The sequence below is a fragment of the Maylandia zebra genome, unplaced genomic scaffold (genome assembly GCF_041146795.1).
Source record: "Maylandia zebra isolate NMK-2024a unplaced genomic scaffold, Mzebra_GT3a scaffold11, whole genome shotgun sequence".
Classification (NCBI taxonomy): Eukaryota; Metazoa; Chordata; class Actinopteri; order Cichliformes; family Cichlidae; genus Maylandia; species Maylandia zebra.
Window position 1 is genome coordinate 9,555,640 of NW_027490041.1, and position 19,910 is coordinate 9,575,549.

At 41.7% G+C, this 19,910-nt stretch overlaps 1 protein-coding gene and 1 long non-coding RNA gene across 2 annotated transcripts in view; one reads left to right on the forward strand and one right to left on the reverse strand.

The window, feature by feature from the left end:
- The window catches only part of LOC143415993 (protein NLRC3-like), a 155,018-nt gene that overhangs the window by 70,142 nt on the left and 64,966 nt on the right, over positions 1 to 19,910 (forward strand). The gene's annotated exons all lie outside the window — the stretch shown is intronic.
- On the reverse strand, positions 9,687 to 10,388 carry LOC112434030 (uncharacterized). Its single transcript, XR_003023849.2, has 3 exons — positions 10,042 to 10,388; positions 9,849 to 9,956; positions 9,687 to 9,771 (listed from the first exon to the last, which is right to left on the reverse strand). It is a non-coding gene; the product is annotated as an uncharacterized LOC112434030 (long non-coding RNA).

The following is a 19,910-nucleotide window of genomic DNA, read 5'->3' on the forward strand; positions in this document are numbered from 1 at the left end:
TTCTAACACTTTGACATTATTAGTAAACAGACTGCAGTGAGCAGCATTTATAAAGAGCTTCTATATAAAGATATGACAGCTGTTTGACAAGTTTATCACTCTGTGTTTGGACCTGATCAGTCCAGCTGTTTACTTGAAACATGTTCATTTACCTGTTCTGTTATATTCATGTTCTTGTCTCTGTTGAAAACACATTTTAATGTCCCTCAGATTTTTCTCCCAGATGAATAAATATAAAAATGACACAAACTGACTGCAGCTACTTTTTGTCCTTTCTGTCAAAAACCTTCATGTGACTCATGAGAGACACGTTTCAGCTGTTTGTGACAGATCAGAGGCCAACAAGTCATTTATAACACTTTCCATCATTGTTTAAAGTTCTCAGTGTTTCTGTGTTGCTGCGTATAGGATCTCCCAGCATCATCACTGTGCTGTCCAATCATTGTGTGCGAGGTTACCCTTATAGTGCGATGTGTGTTTGCACAAAGAGAAGCATGTGTGTCAAATATAAATAAGCACAGAACAGAAACAGCTGCTCGTTTCTTCTGTTTAGAGTCAAGTTAGTGTTTTGTGTCTTTGTTTGAGGCCTGATGTCGAGCAGAGGTGTGTGTAACTGCACTGCTCTGTTATATGTGTGAAGTGTGTGCTTCTCTTCAGCATCATCTTTGTCACTGCTGATTCCTTTGTGTCATCATGTGTTGAGAAGAGAGAACAGTTATAACGGAGGAGCAAAAGGAAGCCCTGAAATCTGCATCAACAAGGAAGTGTTGGCTCACCAGTGATCCCAGCAGAGCCACTGGTTTGGCTCCAGTTGTTCTAGATTCAATGATGTTGTTGCTACAGATACATGTCAGCATCTTTATTGAATTTAATATGAAGCAGAAATGGTGTCATTAGGAGAAGAAGAGGAGAACAAGTCCGGCGAGGAGGCAGCAGCTCTTAAAGATGAAACAGCAGCTCAGCCCTGAGCTCAGAGAGCTGCACATGAAAAAGCTCCTCAAGCAGATCCTGTCAGAGGTTTGTCATCAACAGGAGGAACTGTTCACATCATAGGATGAAGATGCTGTCAGCTGGATGAAGAAGGTTATTTAATGCAAACGTTCACACTGAAGTCAAATTGTTGTCGTGTTGAACAGATTCATGTACTGATCGTCTCCAGAATGTTAGAAGAGCTTCAATGAATCATTAGAAACAACTTACAGCTGCACAGCTGTGTCAAACACATCTGTGTGTCATTGTGGGATTGTTGTGTTTCTACATGTGACACACGTCTAAAACATGCACACAATCTGAACACAAACAGGGACTCATGTGTTCCCACAGCCAGATGCTGAGAGCCATTTCCTTGTAGTCCTGTGTCTACATACATGAACCATTAGATGTTATTGGAATGATTGTCAGCTCTGATAGTTTCATGTGTGTTTAGCTGGACGCTGTTTGATCCTCGACATGTTTAAAGGTGTCCAGTCCTGAGACACTGGGGCTGGAAACAGCTGTGATGTCATTGGACTGTCACACAGACAGAAGTGCATGAAGTGAGCAGCCGAGGAGCCGCTGATGTTTTGGATTCAACAGCATTTGAAAGGTCGACACAGACACATTTGCACACAGAAAGCTGAATCTGTCATATGCCACAGTGAACTCACTGTTCAGTGTTTTTCAGGAAGCTTCTTAACTGCCTCTGCTGCCAAACAAGCAGCTGATGTCCTTGAGAAGAAGCTGAAGAAGTCTTCAACAACAAATACAGGATACCAAAATACCAAAAAGTTCTACTTTGGTTTCATCTGACCACATGACATTCTCCCAATCCTCTGCTGTATCATCCATGTGCTCTCTGGCAAACTTCAGACGGGCCTGGACATGCACTGGCTTCAGCAGCGGAACACGTCTGGCACTGCGGGATTTGATTCCCTGCCGTTGTAGTGTGTTACTGATGGTGACCTTTGTTACTTTGGTCCCAGCTCTCTGCAGGTCATTCACCAGGTCCCCCCGTGTGGTTCTGGGATCTTTGCTCACCGTTCTCATGATCATTTTGACCCCACGGGATGAGATCTTGCGTGGAGCCCCAGATCGAGGGAGATTATCAGTGGTCTTGTATGTCTTCCATTTTCTGATGATTGCTCCCACAGTTGGTTTTTTCACACCAAGCTGCTTGCCTATTGTAGATTCACTCTTCCCAGTCTGGTGCAGGTCTACAATACTTTTCCTGGTGTCCTTCGAAAGCTCTTTGGTCTTGGCCATGGCGGCGTTTGGAGTCTGACTGTTTGAGGCTGTGGACAGGTGTCTTTTATACAGATGATGAGTTCAAACAGGTGCCATTCATACAGGTAACGAGTGGGGGACAGAAAAGCTTCTTACAGAAGACGTTACAGGTCTGTGAGAGCCAGAGATTTTCCATGTTTGAGGTGACCAAATACTTATTTTCCACCCTGATTTACGGATAAATTCTTTATAAATCCTACCATGTGAATTCATGGATTTTTTTTTCCACATTCTGTCTCTCACAGTTGAAGTGTACCTCTGGTGCAAATTACTGACCTCTGTCATCATTTTAAGTGGGGGAACTTGCACAATCGGTGGCTGACTAAATACTTTTTTGCCCCACTGTGTGTGTACATATATATATATATTTTTTTTTTTTTATTTTTTTTTTACATACATAGTTTTTTGTTGCCTTATGGTTCCAAACGCTGTCACCAATCTTTGCATTTTGTTATTATCTCATGACACTTGTTTAATCAGCTAGCATCTCTCCTGTGGACTTTTTAATGTCTACAGTCTCAGACCAACACAGCCCTGCCCTTCCCATATTAGATTCTTGATGAATGTGTGTTGTTGTTATTCAGCCTGGTTCAATGTGCCCCTTTTTAACTTTGAGCACCCGCCCCTTTAAACCTCTCTGCACAGCCCTGCACTGAACTCACTATCTTCTCCCTCTAACAGCCTCCACATGTTCTCACTGTAATTTCCCCTCATGAATGAATTTATGCTGCACTAATGTGAATGTTTGCAGGGAAATCAAACGCATTTCACACGCAGTACTCGAGCTGACTTACCTTTGTTTGAATGACGACTTGTACGCGCTGACTCCACAGATAAGGTACGAGAATATATCAGGCTACGTCTTCAGGGTTTCTACTCCACGGCCGTATTTCATACGGGTCCACATTTCCACTGCACGCTATTTTCTGCAAGTACCGCCGCTTCGCCTCTGGACGCAATCGGTCTCTATACAGTCCGTTCTCTTTTGAGCTGCTTTTAAGCATCTTGTAATCGTCGTTCCAACACAGTGTGTTTGTTTTGATTCGTAGACCTTGAAAATGGTGCCGCGCTCCCACAATGCATTGCGGCGTGACGTCAACTCCAAAGCCCTATAGAACATGTTCTTTTTCATTGTCAAAATTATCAGGAATAAAGAAGAAAACTGATTCAAAACCTGTGGAACCTGCCAAAAAACAAGTTTTACTGCAAAGGATTTCTAGATGTGAAGGTTTTGTGGCTTTTTTCAGTTTCTAAAACAAACTCATTTGTACAGAAGGATATGAGGATGTATATGTCCGGTGGTGGGTTTTTTTCTTCTTGATTTAATGTATTCATTTATCTCTTCACTTAATCTTTCTTTATGTTTTTTTTTTTTTTTGATTTGGCATGAGCGATTTCCGGTCCTCACTCCAAGCCAGTTGGTGGCGGTAATGCACCACATGTTCTATCACAGCTGCGTCCGAGAGGACAGGAAACGTCTGTATGCGTCTGCAAACCAGGTAACTACACTCAGCTGAGCCTCTCTGCTAGTCGTTATTAGTTGGAGGGTTTTTGTGTCACTTTCTCTCGGCTTGATAAAGGGCTGTATAGAAATCTCTGGTACGTAACACGTAACGTCATTTTTAGGGAGCGTCGCAGAGAAGTGAGGCTGTTTCTTTGTTTTTGTCGAGTTTTGATTGAAGACATGTTTCCAGTCCGTTTTTTACTCGTTTGTTTTTTCATTAATAACTTTACATTATCACAGAGAACAAGAAGGCGCTTTGTTTGTCACATTCACCTTATGTCTGTGAAGGTTCTCAGTCATCCAGGTCATCGTAGTCAAAGGAGCTTGCAAAGAAAAGCGTCTGGACTTCTTTAAGTTACTTGAAGACGTTTCACCTCTCATCCGAGAAGCTTCTTCAGTTCTAAGGTCAAATGGTGGAGAGTCCCAGATATAAACCTAGTGGGAGGACCCCCCACAGAGGGACAAAAGGACCCCCTGATGATCCTCTAATCGCCTGAGCCAAGGTGTGAAACTGGGTGTGGGTCACAATCAGCCAGTTTCGGGTGAGTTCATTGTGAAACCTGGCCCCACCTTATCATGCGAATTCCTGAGGTCAGATGGCCCAGGATGTGAGTGGGCGTTAAGGCGTCTGGGAAGGATCTCAAAACTGGATTATAGATGGCAGAGAGTTGGTGTCGTAAACCCCGCCTCTGTTCAAAGATGGTCGCTCACAGTGGACATAGATGGCTTCTTTCACTCCTCTTTCAAACCATCTGTCCTCTCTGTCCAAAATGTGAACATTAGCATCCTCGAAAGAGTGTCCTTTATCCTTAAGATGCAGATGGACTGCTGAGTCTTGTCCTGTGGAGGTGGCTCTTCTATGTTGTGCCATGCGCTTGTGAAGTGGCAGCCACTTGGCAGCCACAGTGATAAATGGCTGAGATGGCTGCAGCTGTACGTGTGAGGTACCTACATGTTTCAAGATGAATTTGCAGAGATGTCATGTTTGGTGCTTACAGACATCACACTGCATTTTGTGATTTCGTAGCTATTGTTGTGATATTTCGGAGCTTCCCATGATCACCGTGACAGTCATTCATTTTAACATAACCTTTCTATTCCTTTCAGGGATCCTCATTTTTTTGGTGAGGAAGATCAGCAGCTGTGTCGACAGGCAACAGGTAACGGCATGCTTTTCTGTTAGTACTGTAGACCTTGGTCTGGTGCTCTTTTTTAGTTTAACACAGTATTTTCATTTGCCGAAGTGTAAAAAGCTTGTTCCAGGAGAAACAAACTTTAGTGAGTTCTGCAAAATGATTCCCACCATTGCACACTCTGTCAGCCTCCAGTGTGCCCTTTTTTTGTCCTTTAACTGAAGAAAGTCGGTAGTCAGAACATATGAGATAAGTGAGATCCTCATTTTGCCTGCTTATTTCAAGATACAACATTTTCACAAACTGCTGTAGGATAACCTTGCTATTTGTCTTTTCCAACACTTCTACATTCATCCATATTTCCTTGTCTGCTTCTTTCCAGGTGAAAAGTACCTGAAATGGGTGAAAGATTTTGTTTCCAAAAACAAAAGCATGTGCGTTCACCTGAAGAAGCCAAGTGGTGCTGACCTGTGGATAGAAGAGCTTGAGAACACCAAATACAACGGGGATGAAGTTAACGCCTGGGGAAAATTCTACCTTCCCGAGATTGTAAAAATGCAGGTTATTGGTGTGGTAAAGGGCACCTCATGTCCATGTGACGAGCTTGTGCTGATGACGTGTGAGGACAAAAAGCTGTACGGCTATGACGGAGAGGAGCTGCATCTGGTGGCTTCCAGTTTCCTGGAACTATGTGACAAAACGATAGAGTATCCAGCATCCAAGCGCTACTACAATGGAGAGGCCTTCAAAGATATGGTGAGAAGTTAGACTGCTAAGAATAAGACTGGGGATGCCTAGTGTTAGAGATCAATCACCTGAGCTTTTCTTTGTATTGTTGTGTGTTCTGTTTAGACTGAGGAGGACTGGAAAAAAGTTAAGATGAGTGATGTGGGGAGGAAACTGCAGGAAGAACATAAAAAGCTGGTAAATGAAACCCAGTCAGCGTTCGTCAGCCTAATATCATAGGTGGGTATTGGAGCTGAGTATCATCACTGATTTCTAGAACCTGTTCAATTCCAATTCACAAGGTCCCAATTAGATTCCATTTAATTCTTACTCAGAGAGTCAGAAACATTATAATTCTGATCATTTATCAGTACTGACACTTGTGAAACTTCATCAGAGGTGTGAGCATCACAGCAGATGCTTTTGTGTCAAAGTAACTGAGGATAAAACACAAAACCATGAAGCAGATTTTCCTGGCCTAGCTTTTTACAGTAGATAACCTTAAAAATATTATTCTGCAGTAGAACAAAAGCAGACGAGAACCACGACTCAACAAATGTACATTGGCTGATGCTGCTGAAGTGATTCAGAGGTTTTAATAAGAGGTTTTAATAGAGACACAGCAGAGCATTTTGCAGTTTCACTTAATTTGAAAAAAAAAATACATAAAATTTGGTATTGAACAGCAGAAATGAGGCTGTCTTGTCGGAAGTCATTAAAAAAAATGGCTGTAAACAACGGTAGACTGCTTCATAACAAGCAAGCGAATAATGCCAAAAACAGAGATTTGAGATGGGAAACGGTGTTCTTAAAGTACACTGAGAGAGGCAGAGAGCTGTGCTGTGTTGTTTTTCTGTGTGTGTTTTAATGGTGGTGGAAGCAAACCAGCAAAAGTAAGAGGGAATTCATGACAATGTTTATGTCAAGCGAAATGTGTCTTCTTTTGCTGCTGGTTTGGTTAGAGAGAGACAAAACGTGCAGCTTCAGGATCTGAGCAGCTTTCAGCACCAACGGCATCACAGCTCAGACTTGGATTCAGGATTAAGCCCTTTATGTTTGACTGTAGTGATTGTAGCTCTGTCCTTGTTATTAATCGCTTTAGTCAAACACAGCTATTGTTTGCTGGGATGTGTATATACTTGACAGTTTGTATCTCAGAGTTATCAAAGACACTGTGGATAATCATCAAGAGATTGTTGTTCTCTTAATAATGACCTATTTGATTGTTTGTTTTTTCTTCTTCTTACAGATTCTGGTATTTGGCCAAAAGAGAGCTTCACAATTCTTGGCTTCACCTGTGGTAGAAAAATGACTAAAGTTATGCAACACTCTCTAAAATTAAAGCTATGCAACGCTTTAACATGAATGGCGAAGGAGTGCATCTCTTTCACCGTCTCTTCCTGTCCTCTTCTCAGTCTTTGTTGTGGCACCTCTGCTATGTGTTATAGAAAGCACTTGGAATCATGTTCAATACAAAAACACCAAACTCGTGGGATTGCCCTAGCAAGCAGTTGGTAAAAACTAATTAAAACTGATATATATCAGCTTCACTTTCTAGCTGCAAAAGCACGTTTCTGCAAAAGCATGCAGTTTCCTGTCAGCACTTTTTGGCACAGAGTGTACTCAGAGTTAGGCCTTTCTTATATAAAGCAATATAATCAGCATATAAACATTTAAGATGATAAATTTAAAGCTCAACAGTAACTGCTATAAATATTATAACTACACATGTAGTGCTTTTGCTTAAGTAAATTATAGTTGGGATCATAATAAGAAAACATGTGTTTTTATTTTCTGTGTACCCTGGGTACAGACCAGTATTGTGGAGCAGGGAAATTATTTTACTGCTATTGCTAAATAATTGTCATTATTACCATTGCATTAATAATATAATCTGGAGTTTATATTGCATTCAGGGGTTGAACAGTGTGTGTCTTTCAGAAAGACTAAGTTGCAGGCTGACAGGAAGTTGCAGGTTTGCAGAGTGTGCCTTTTGCAGAACTGAAACCGAAAGCAGAGTCTAAGTGCAGGTTATTTTGAGGAGCATTTGAGGACGAGACACAGACAGTAGGTGAAGAGGTGACACAAAGAGCATGTGAGGTCAACACATACACACACATTAGTTAAATTTATTTAGAGGAACCGTCCTTGTTGTCTCGGCAAGAAAGAGGAACAATTCATTTTAAGATAAGAACGGAAAGTACCAAGCCATGAAAATAGAAGATGATTTTCTGGGTGAAAAGTCATTCTGGTGTTGATCTGATCTATGTATAAAATGTACCGGTGACGCATGAAGGGGCGTCAGTAAACAAACCCTGATGCTATAAAATATCTGTTCATGCTTTGATTAAGTCGAGGACTACTGGCTGTCTGCGTACAGAGTGTCTTCCCACACGTGTGTTCATTAAAATCATTGTTTGACCAAAGAGCTTCTGGACCAAGAGTTGTTTGTACTCTCCCTCCTCAATTTTGAACCTTAACAGTATAAATATGGGATTCTTCCCAATAAATGCTGTCTGATAATGCTTCATATTGCATTAAACACTAGATATGTAAGCAAACAAACAAAAACCCATAGAAGCCAGTTTTAATTATTAAATGTGACAATTACATGGAGATGGAAAGTAAACGTGCTTATACACGTCTCTGTGATTACAGAAAATCCACACAGATGCTGTCAGAGCAGAGAATCTTTGATTTATCAGAATGATGAATGCAAATGATTTCATGAAATCTCACTCTTGTTCTGGGTTGTAAAATTCACCTGTCCAGTTAAACCGAATCCTTTGCAACACGGTTCTAAGAACCCTACCAACCTCATCCTCAGCTCTCTGCCTGTTATCCTTTTCAGCTGAGTATTCATCCACATGTGTTTCAACTTCTCTCTCATTTTCAAGCAAATTGCTCAGGCTCTCAGCTTCAGCACAGTTACCATATGGCCACTCTCTGAGGTCTTCTGTGTTCAAGCCAAACAAATTCTTACATGATCTGCAAGGCTTCATTCTGGCACCATCACGGAGACAAAAAGCCTCACACCTGATATTTCCAGGTACTTCAATTGTTCCATCAAAGTAATCTTTCTGGACTGTGTTTGGATAATAGGTCATCACCGCACCAGATACATATTTATGCCATTTGCTAAGACAGGAGGCAGCAATCATAATTTTCCCAGCGTTAGGACCTTTGGTGGACATGGAGACTCCGCAGTACCTTTCTGATTTGTTGGTTTGGGATTTTTGAGAAATGCAGATGGTGGACGAGACGAAAGCTGTTTTTTTATTATTCTCTTCTAAGTCCAAGTCTGTGAGGAGATCTTGCAGACTCTGCTTTATTTGCTCTTCATTCTCTGAGTTATTTTGCAGGACGATCTGAAAACAGTTACAGATCTGGTCAAAGTGTTGCACCTGATTATATAGTTGTTTTTCATAGAAAGTTGATCAACATGTTTGTTTCGCTGCTTGACTTATTTAACTATGCAGGACCATTGGATGCTTTTGGTTTAGACATTTTAAGATAGGGGGTGAAACAAGTCACAAAAATCTATTTAATTTTAAATCAATAAGCAAAAATCCATCTTTGTTCTCACTAATTTATAATTAAATTTGCTAATTGACCTTTTTTTTTTCTATTTTGCTATGCCGGGCTGTCAAAACACGCTGAATTTAGAGTCTTTGAGCTTAACAGATCCAGCAGCTACACAGTGACAGCATCATATACGCCTTGAAGACTGTAAGCATCTCCAATAATGAGTCTGTTAGACATTATTTAGAACTAACAAATTCTGAAGCAAGTCTCCAGCTCTCCTGCAGTCTCTGTGTTTGGTGGAGAAGTATAGCTAGAAGTATATGTTGAAGTATAAGGTACAGTATGGATTTTCTTTGGATTTCTCAGTAAAAAAGCACTTTGCATTATACTTTCCTAAAAACTGGAAGTTTGTCAGATTGACTGACAATGTGAGAAGAGTTATCTTACCATGTCGAGCACACAGGAGAAGGGACTTCGCCTGGGAAGCTGAGTCGAATACAACTTTAAAGGCCTGGGATATCTTCTCATTAACAAACCCAAAACAAAAGGATTAGGGAAGATTTCTTCTGGAGAAAAGGGGATGTTGTTGATTTTGCCCAGAAACAACATGCTGTGAAGGATCTGTTGAGTGAAAACATATTTGCTTATTGTTAGTAGTGATAAACAGGACTGTCTTAAAAGTGTCAAAGGTAACACACCTCATCCACCAAGTGTTGACTTCCCGGAGTCATGTAAGAGCCCCGAACCATCCTCTTGGTAATCTTGTAGGCATTAGTTTTGAACCTCCTTTGAGAAATTGTTGTCTTCTAAAATGATAATGATCGAGCAGTTAGGGATTTAAAAACACAGGAGATCTGATAACTTTGGCTACAGCAGAGTCTGCAGACATACCTATTTTGCTCTTGGTCGGCCTATTTTAAACATGAGAGAAAACATAGTTAGTGAAATGTTGATAACATACAATGACTATCATTGGTGGCTGAAAAGATGCCAGGTAACAAGTGAAAAGCTGCTACTTACCATCGCCACAGTCTAAGAATGAAACAGGAAACACTGAGCGAGTTGCCTCCATCTTAAAGCTGTTGATCATGTGATTTAAAGGAAAGCCACACCCAGCTCTTTCCTGGAATTTTACTCGACTGTAGAAAACTGCTCCATTTGCCCCGCCCACCCATGATCTTTAATATCTACCAAAAACAACCTTTTGGTTGTCAGTAACCAGCCGATCGTTTTCGCGATTAAAAAGTGGCTTTGTGCGGCGGCGTTCCCACCGCGAGCAGAACTCCGGCTCAAAAACCGCTGTTTTTGAACACTTTTATTTACTTAAGCATTTTAATGGGCTTACTTTGAAACAAAGTGCGATTGAATGATTATTGTTATGTGTTGCCTTGAATTCGGCTATGCTGTCTGTTAGACAGCTGTTTTCCTTTATTGTTGTTTTTGTATTGTTTGTAGCGAACGCTACTGGAATGTATAGATTAAGCTACGTAGCCAAGATAATTAATAATTTAACTGTTGTACATTGGTTGATGATGATTTGCATTGTTACATAGGCTTGCAGAAAAATATATTTGTTTACCGGTAAACTGAATCGAACTTGATGTGCTAATGGACATTTTTCTGACCTACAGGTCAGGTTTTGTTCCCTCCCTTTGAATTAATCTTCTTCATATTGAAGTGGCGAGCCGGTAGGACCATTCTTTGTTTCCCCTCTTTCCCCCACTTAGCCGTCTTTGGATTACGGACATATTTCCCCATTTGTATGAAGCTGGACTCTAAGGAGGAATACCTTAAAAGTGAACTTTAAAAAGAAGAGGACCAAAAAGGACTTTTGCACAGAAAGATCACAGCATTGATTTATTATTTAATTGTGGGCATTTATGTTGTGTGTTGTGTTAATTATTTTGTTCCATTTCCCCTTTCCTCCATTTATTCAATATATTTTTGGTACAAGATATTGCAGTCTTTGGTCTCATCATTCACACCATCTAGGCTCCATAAAGAACTATTTCTTCTGCGCGTCAGTCAGTAAACTCATCCATTGAAATAAACTAGTCCTTAAATAACTTTGAGTTACACAGTGGCAAATGTAATAGAGAAAGACACAGGGCCACCTGAAATCTGTCGTCCTATCTGATTCAAAACCAACATGTAGGAGAATCTGGAATCTTTGATTTTGAGTTAAAAATAAAATATGGGTAAAATGCAGAAATGTTTTTACTAACATGTACTAACAGAGACTTGGAGGAGAGAGACCTAATGTTTAATAATCCACATTTCACTGTTTTACTCTTTGGTTCAGATGTGGATACTGTATTGTTCTTTCTTTGTGACTGTTTATGTTTAAGTTGTTTGTTGCTGGTTTTTAGTTTTTTTGTCTGTTTGGGAGCTGACACAGTCTCTATGGAGATGGGTTTTTGGGGGGTAGCAGGAGGAGAGAAGCTGCAGAGAGGCGTGTAAGACTGCAACTCTGCTTCCTGGTCCCAACTCTGGTATAGTCATATTTTGGGGGGTTTAATAAACTACTACTGCATGATGTAAAGCTGAAGTATTACACAGCTTTATGAACCTCCTGTTATCCTGGTAGACGAGTACAGCAATAAATCTTTTACTTGAACATCTTCTGGCTCCAATAAGCTTTGAAATGTGACCATGAAGTTAGAGACACACTGACTGAAACCCACAGCTGTGACTGTGGATCACATCCACACACAGTGTAGCTGCTGTCTCTGTGTGAGGTCTGTGTATATATGTATATATTTATGCTTATATTCATATTCTCTTATTCCCCTTTATTTGATATCCTAATTCTGTGCTGTGTAAAAGTTTGTCGGTGTTCTGCTGCTACAAACTGGATTTCCTGGAGGATAAACATGAGGGATTCATAAAGTTCTATCTCTCTGTTAAAATCCCCCAAAATAAATGAAATGTGAATTTCAGGCAGACGTGTTTTTAAAAGAGTCTCTTTAATGGAAAAATGTGTTTTTAAAACCAGCCAATAGGAGCGTCTGTGGATATCAGCTGAGGCTGAACTCAGGAACACCATCACATATAAATACACAGAATTAAATCACTAGATAAAAGACGTCATTAAATAAGGATCAAATCAACATGTCAGAGGTCAAAGGTCAGTCAGAAGAGGTGTGGTTAAACACTGGCAGTGCAGTGACCTAATGCAGTTTGGTTACCGCCACGGGAAAAGCCCCGCCCCCTCTGAGCCTCCGCTGTGTCCTCAGCACATCCAGGAGCAGCAGGTCAGAGGGGGCGGGGCCATGTCAGGACTTATTTTAAGTAAAATTTAAAGTGGAGCGACGGCAGGAGTCACACAGCAGTAACCAGCTCTGTCTGCCAGGGTCAAAGGTCAAACAAGTCCTGCAGCTGACCCACACACAGACTTACACTGATCCACAGAGAGTGATGAATCCACACATCACTCGGCTGGAGGAAGCTGGGTTTCCACACCGTCCAATCAGAAACCAGCATTGACGCTGAGACCCGTCTCTGTAACAGGAAGTCCATGAACAGGCAGACCCTCTGCAGCAGGCTGACCTGTGACCTCTGAGACAGAGGGAGGAGTTTGTGTCAGCAGGGGGCGCTGCAGCATCGCCTGAGAGCTTTAAGAACAACAGCAATAAACAGGAAGTGAAAGTCACACTTCTGTTGGTGTGCGTCATCAGCAGACCCCACCCTCTGCAGGAAGCTGAGATAAGAAGCAGCCAATCACAGAGCAGAGAGCGTGTGACTTCCTGTTCCTGCTGTTACTGTGACAACAGCTCCTGGGACAGAGAGCAGCTTTCTAAAGAGGAAAGATGCTGCTGTCACCCCCGGGTGTCATGTGACCCACCTGATGTACCGATTTAAGACTGTAAGAACAATAATAACAACATGTTTTAGTCAGGTGATCCATGCAGAGCAGATCCATGTGACCAAACACAGCTGGATCACATGTTTCCTCTCCTGGAAACAGAAAGCCTTCATGTATAAAGGCTCATGTACCCACTGAGCCCTGCTCTCAGATCTGTGAGGCTTTAACAAACAACAGTTTAAAGTCATGTTTAGCATCTTCTGTCAGTGTGGAAGGTCACACACTTTCCTGAGTGTTGAACCCTGAACTACTAGCTGTTCATGTCAGCCTGGACATAAATACAGACCTGCCTGCTGTCATAGACCCCAGCACTCACATGTTACTTATAAGTGACTCATATGTATGCATGTATATATTGTGTATATTGTGCTATTTCTTACTTAGTGTGTTGTGTCTTTGTTCCTGTTTGTGCTGCAGCACTGTAACCTAAATAATTTCCCCTGGGGATCAAAAAAGTATTCTGATTGTGATTAAATGAAAGCAGTCAGAGCAGAGGACGGTGATGTAAGGAATGGGATTTTAATCAGCCAGTCTCCTTTAACTCTCAGCATCACAAAGTAATGTGGTAACATCTGGACTGATGTGTTTACTGTCAGCTAGTTTAAATGCTGTAGGCTGCAGCCGCTGCTCTAACACTATAACTGTAACAGGGCTCAGTGCTGCTTCTAACAGTCTGAGCTGCTTCAGGCTTTATTTGTGAGGAGCACAGCAGCTTACAAACACGTGGCTGGGCCTGGACCCAAAGGAGTGTTTGTTAAAGCCTGCAGTGAATCCAGCAGCAGAATGATGGAAATGCAACACAGCAATGATGAAGAGGAGCAGCATTAAAGCCAAAGTCCAGTTCATACAGTTAGGTCCATAAATCAAATAAGGGAAAATAAAATGTTGTTGGATGCACCTGTCTGCACCCTTAATGCTCTCTGGTCACTATGGTAACGCGTAAACATTTCTTTCAAAATAAGACACACGACTACAACACGGGAAAAGACCCAGGGAAACGAAGTTAACGATAAAAACCCTGAAAACCATTGTTGGATTTATATTTTATCATTGTCATTGTTATTGGGGAATATCTAACCATATATGCTCAGAGGTGTAGAACCAATTGTGTAATGATAGTAGTCTTTAAAGACTTTGTGTGACTCCAGAGTGTTCTGGCATTCACACCCACGTCCTGGGATCATGGGAGAGGTGCTACCTTCTTATTGTTTTGTGGTAGGATGTCTGTTTTAGTCTAAGTGCCTTTTGTTTAGATGAACTGCTGGACTTCCAGACCAGCAGGTTTAGGGAAGTCGTTTATGGGGTCACACACACACACACACACACACACACACACACACACACACACACACACACACACACACACACACACACACACACACACCTACATAACATACAGACTGGTACCTTTGTTCACGTGTATGTTAATGAACCTATGTATATTCATGTAACCTCAATAAAAGAACAGTGTTACGAGGGAACGGACGAGAGCGACTGTGGTCAAGCGAAGGAACGGCATTGGTCCAGTTCTCTCCCGTGCACGAGAAACATAAAGAACTACTCGTGTCTTGCTTTGCTGTGTAGCTGGATTGAACGATCCAGCGAACAGGTTTATGCTACAAACCTATCAACCATCAATTTCACACCGAGCCTCGACTCTCACGGCCCGGTACCAAACGACTCACGGACCGGTCCGTGACCCGGGGGTTGGGAACCGCTGAGTTAACGCATGAGTAGTTCAGGGCTGCACGTCATTTTCATTGTTAATATCTTTGTGAAAAGCACATTGATGTGAAAATCTTCATGAGAGTCAGAGGCCCTACAACACGATTAAAGATTCATTCAAAAGAAAATCACAAGTTATTATCATCTTCAGAACATTTCATTAAACATTAGAGACAGACTGCTGAGTACATCTCATCTCTATCCAAACAACCTACAGTCCACAAACACATCATGAACCAGTGCTCTGGGCTGTGGTCTGTCCCCAGTTACATGGATCAGCTGGTTCCCTGGAGGTGACTGCTGCTGTGGTTTGGAGCGGATGAATAAACCTGAACTGAATCAGGTGTCCAGTTACTTTTGGTCCCTTTAAACCAGGCTGTCACATGTTCAGCATGTGAAACTCCTCCTCCTCCGTGAAAACGGGTGTGGGTCTCAATCAGCCAAGGTCTTGGGTGAACCCATTGTGAGATCTAACCCCACGCTATCATGTGATTTCCTGTGATCAAATGTCCCAGGATGTGAGTGGGCGTTAAGACGTCCATGTCCCTCTTCAAGCAACTTAAAGAAGTCCAGACGCTTTTCTTTCCAAGCTCCTTCAACAACATCATTCATAGAACAGCTTCCAGCTTCTTTTGCTCGGCTACAGTTTGGATGGATTTGCATTTAAAGATGCAACAAGACTAAAATGGTTAGGGTCAGGAGGTCAAAGGTCAGAGCTCCTGTGGGTCTGAGGGCGGCCTCACGCTGGAGAAGGATGAAGGAGTCTGACCTGAGCCAGTGTTTGACATGAACACATCAGCACTGCTGTCAGTGAGCCTAACGACAGCCGTTAGCATCATTTCAGTGTTTCAGTCATAAAAACACTTCCTGTCACTGTGGTGGTTACAGTGACATCATGCAGTTTGTGCTTTGACCTCCAGAGGGCGACAAATCAGCACAGACAGAGAGCTCCATTCAAACTTTGCTGCCATCAGGAATAATTCTTCAAATATAATCATCAGTGTTTGAGCAGTTATGATATCAGGGACAATCTAGACATGTGTGACAATACTGAACATGTCACATGACACACCTCAAACATCATGTGATCCACTCTCAGTCTGCACTTTCATTCATGACTTCAACAGGTTGAAATGAGCTTTGAACAAACATCAGTTCAGTGCTGAAACATTTAAACGCTGCAGGAAGAAAAACAACAAAGTGATGACGGATGTTTGTGCTTCAAACAGGAAAACCAGCAGAAATAAATCACAGCCTGCCAGAGGTTTGGAGTTTCCGAGGTGCAACTGAACGCAGCACAGTGTCCCAATGCTCCTTATTGTCCTCAAACGTCTCTTTGGGTGTTTCCTTCCTGCTCAAAGTTTACTGTCACTCCCTGAACTTCGTGGAGTGGAGCTTGTTGTTGGTGTGAAGAAACTGTAAGTTTGCTTTGTTTCCTCCTTTAACAGTTTGTCTTTAGGAACTTTACTGTTTGTTCAGCTCGTGTTTGATTTCTTCACACAACAAACTGTGTGTGTTTGTATTTCCGGTCTCTCCATTAAAGTCAGTGTGTAATGTTTCCTGGCTAACATCAGCTGTGTGCAGCTTAGTTCAGCACAAATCTGCCGCTCCATAGTTCACGGTAACGGACTCACAGCTGGACCAACGAGGCCGAGTGTGTCCGCCACTCTGAGCTACGTTCGTGTTTGTGTACTTGTAGTTTGTACTTTGAGTTCACTCAGAGCCCACAGAGGACGCAGCGTACGTGATGACGTCACAGCCCTTTACCTCCTTTACTGTCACTGTGATTAATATTTACACACGAGACACCTGCAGAGCTCTGACGCTAAGCTAGCACACAGCATGCTAACGCTAAGCTAACGCTAAGCTAACACTAAGCTAACGCTAAGCTAACACTAAGCTAACACTAAGAGTTCTTACAGACACGAGTTAAAAAGCTGCTTTTAGTGTGTGATCAGAGTCCAGGACTGAGAGCAGCAGCAGAGCTGATGGATGATGAATTACTGGATGGAAGAAGCTTCTCATTAGCAGTGAATCAGTGTGTGTGCAGTTCTCTGCAAACTCAGCAGCAAGAATTAGTGTGAAGCTTTAACTCTGCTGATCCTCTTTGAATCCTGGATCAGCTGAAATGTTTAAAATGTTGTTCACACGTGTTGGACTGACTGAAGCTTCCAGTCACAGTGAATCAGTGTGTGTCAGTGAATGCATCGTGTGTGCTTCAGGCTCCATCTAGTGGACTGATAGCAGAGCAGCTGATGGCAGCTTCCTCTGCCTCACACTGCTGTCTGACTGCATCCAGCTGACACTGAGATGAAGCAGGAAAGAAGCAGCTGATATTTGGACAGCACACATGATGAAAGGAGGATTTCAGCTGATGTGCACATGAATGATTTGTGTTTCCTCTGCAGGTAGAAAGTGTGTGTGAGCTGAATTGAGCAGCATGGATCAGTGTGAGGACAGAGAGGAGGGAGTCCCTCCCTCTAAAAGCACTCTGTGTGGGGAACATGAGAGCCAGACCAAAGCTCAGAGGTGAGATGACCATCTCTAACTGTCCATGACTCTTCTCCATGTCACAGCTCAGCACTCACATCACTGCTGCATCATTATTCACAGGAACCAGCCTGGACCTCCACCCAGCTCTGTGTCCTCTAAGAGCAAACGGGTGAAGCATTTCTTTCGTAATTTAGGGCAAAAAAAGTCATCTGACGAAAAGTAAGTTCATGTCAGTATTAAAATGTTTGAAATTTTAATCAGCTTTTACTATTTAACAATTTATACTTTATTTATACTTTTTATGTAATGTATTGGACACATTGGATGTGACACATGTTTCATGTTCACTTACTTTTAGCGTCAATCAGAAACCACCCAGCTCTGTGTCCTTACAGAGTGACCGGTCTGAAGAGCGCTACATTAAATTTAAATCCCAGCCTGTGTCTGCTGCAGAGAGGTGAGCTGTTAGCAACATGAACTCTTTGATTAAACTGCTCGATGTTGTTGGATATAAACTACAAACACGTCGTTCCCTCAGTCCCATTTAAACTGTCTTTTAAAACAAGCCTTTGGTTTCTAAACAACTGAAAACCCACTTCAGCAAACAGGAAGTGATCAGAGCGTCCGTCCACTTCCTGTCAGGCCCTGCAAACATTTCATATTGAAGAAAAGTAGTTGATATCTCACATTTTTACTCCACCACATTCAACCATTTTGACATTTTACAGCATGAAACTCTTGTCACATGACTCCTGTTATGTTATAGAGTCATGTGACCACCAGGGAGGGATTTGTATGGATGAAACACATTCAAATCAATCTGATTCATCAATGGAAACATTTTTGGTGTAAATGCAGCAACACTGAAAACGCTGAAGATAAAAACACAACAGATGAAATATGAACAAATCGAGGCTTTGAATACACGTGTGTGTGTTTGAGACACAGAGATAAATGGATTGTGTGTCTGTCCTATTGCTGCGTGAGGGTTTTATTGTAGATTTTGTGCGTGTACACTTTTGACCACGAAGGTGTTGAAAGGGCGTAAAACAGTTGGAGGCACCAGAGTGAACACTAGTGCTGTCAGTAGATTAAAACATGACTAATTAATGACACAATCTTCTGTCATTAATCCTGATTAATCACAATTACTTGATCAATAGCTGCAGTTACATTTTTCCAACTTTATATTTAAGCCTGTAACAGACGTTTACACCATATAATGAAGTCAATGCAGAATAAACACAAAGAATGTTAAACGCTTCAATTCAAAGAGACTTTGAATAGTTTTCAGTCTTTAACTCAGCTTCTCTGCTGTAAATACAACTTTGTAACAAACATATATACTAAAAGCTAAGTGTGCACTAATATATAATAATATATAATCTATATTACTGCTGTTAATGAAAATGTTTAATCAGACTCATCACAGGGTTACTGTGGATTCATTTGGATTAATCACCATTAAACATCATTTTTAATGTAAACGAATCAAATTTCATTTCATGAGCAAACAGACTCGAGAGAAAAGGGCAAATTTACACACTTAACATGTTTATTGAACATGTAAACATTGATTAACCTCCTGAATGAGCCGACCCCCCCCAGGGACAGTCCTGCATGCTAATGATGGGCTCTGCTCTGTACCTGCAGGATTCTGTCAGCCACAAACTCCTCAGCTGATCCTGAATCTGAGCCCATCTGTCAAACAATCATTTTCTTCACAGGTCTGTGGAGGTGGCACTGATCCTGCAGCAGTCTAACACTCTCTGTCACTCTTCTTCAAGTCTTTGACACGAGGAACCAAAACTATGTTATTAACAACACTAACAGGTCTGCAGTTTGTCCACTTGGCAGTTGTGTCATCAGTGCTTTGCATTGTTGTGATATTTTAAGCTGGAAGTGCTTCGGTGAAAAAAAAATTCCTTCTGTCACGATGTGCAGAGTCCTTCATGTTGGTCGGCTGGTCCGTCTTGTTATTTTTTTAATGCTCAAACTTTCCATCGGGAGGTCAGTGTGTGTTTGTCATCTTCCATATTGAGCTGATTGGTTCAGCTGCCGTCACTAACAGATGTGCTGCACATCTGCACGTGTGCAAAGGTAACTCTACTCGGACAAACTGCTCGAAGTGCGTTGATAGAAACATTTCAGGGATTTTGAGTCGTTCTGCATCCAGATGTGTCGTGTTAAAGGTTTTTATCATGTTAATCATGATAACAGATGAACCCCTAACCCTACATGTTAATTTTGACAGCACTGGTAACTCCTTTTTAATGTTCTTCTGTCAGATCATTGATTAGACTCGACTCCAAATACGAGACTCAGAAAACTCAAAACTCAAATCAAAGCAATGAGAAAAGGACTTCTTGTGTTAGAATGAAAACATATGGAAGTGGTCAGGTTTCAAACACTCGATGAATCTACTGCACAGTTACATTCAGGGACCTTTGGCCTCCTGAGAGCATTAGTTGATGGTTCATCACAGTTTTCTCAAAGTTTCCTCTGAGCTTCTGCAGCATCATCACTTCCATCACTGATGAAAGAAAGTTCATAGAAAACAGAAAATATATCTTCAGAATCTGAGAGTTTAAAACTTGACAGACTTGATTCAGATGAAGTTATTTGAGCAGAAACTCCTGGATCTTTATCCTGTGTTGATCTAATCCTTCATGGTTCT